Here is a 1,414-nt window from a genome sequence, read left to right as displayed (position 1 = left end):
TCAGGGGACAGATATTTACATGACACTAGTATGCACAGTCATTTACACATGGTCATGAATGTACGGCGTTATTCAAATTCAGACGAGGACTTCTCATTACCTATGGCTTTGTTCAAAGACAATAGACTTGTATGTTCCGTACATTGAGGTCATCATTATATAAACAGGTACATCAATGCATTGCAATGAGCCCGTCCTCCGAGTTCTACCGCTACCAGCCTCCAACCGAGGTACAGAGTTCCTTTGAAACTAAAATGCCCTTGAGTTGATCAAAGCTCTCCCCCAGTTCATTTGAGTTGCAGCGTTGTTTTCGTGTGTGTATAATTGAACATAAATCAATCAAGGAAAAGGCTGTCAGTCTTCCGAGCCGAGAGAGCGTATGTTCTCATTCTCAACGGCCTACTTTTCCATTTCCACAGACAGCAAACGACATTAATAAGTTATTAAATCACATAATAATCATATTATAGCGTGAGTTCGTTTATATTTATATGTGTGTGTGCATCGTCTGTTCTCAGATGGATTTGCCCTGCAAATCAAGAGCGCATTGCGAGCAGTAATGAGCATACCGTCTCCTTAACACACACACACACACACACACACAGGCGTGCGGGCACGAACACACACACACACACACACACACACACACACACACACGCACACACACACACACACACACACACACACACACACACACACACACACACACACACACACACTTCAACGGACTAATAATCTTATTAACTAGCCTGTTACTCTCTCAAACACAAAAATTCTGACATTCATTAACCGATAATTCAGAGCAGAAAATGAGATTGGAATCCTTGATGCAACAGAAAACCTAATTCTAAATAACATCAACAACATTTTGACGTCGGAGACGAGAGAGGAAACTAATTTCTGATTTGGTCCATGAAGTGAAATGGAACTCATCATTAGTCTCATAAGAGACGTCATTCATAACAGACGCTTTGAGGACACACATGGACACACATCGAACATGGCCTCCTCTCGTCACCTCTTCTTCTTGTCTCCTCTCCTCCTCTCCTCACCTCTTCTTCTTGTCTCCTCTCCTCCTCTCCTCACCTCTTCTTCTTGTCTCCACTCCTCCTCTCCTCACCTCTTCTTCTTGTCTCCACTCCTCATCTCCTCTCCTCATCTCCTCTCCTTGTCTCCTCTCCTCACCTCCTTTCCTGGTCTCCTATCCTTGTTTCCTCTCCTTCATCTGAACTGATCTGGGTAAACTTGTTGGGCCCAGCTGGCCCTTATATAAGATTGATTGAATAAAGGCCCTGTCTCAGTTGTTAGAAACGTGCGTTTGGAGTTGGAAGAGGGTGGAGGACGGAGGAGAGCACGCGAGGAATCATGTCTCTAACAATTAAGTGTCTGAATGTCTTTGTATACAAATGTTTCT

This window comes from Nansenia antarctica (assembly GCF_963989245.1).
Source record: "Nansenia antarctica genome assembly, chromosome: 6".
Classification (NCBI taxonomy): domain Eukaryota; kingdom Metazoa; phylum Chordata; class Actinopteri; order Argentiniformes; family Microstomatidae; genus Nansenia; species Nansenia antarctica.
This window is presented reverse-complemented; position numbering follows the sequence as displayed.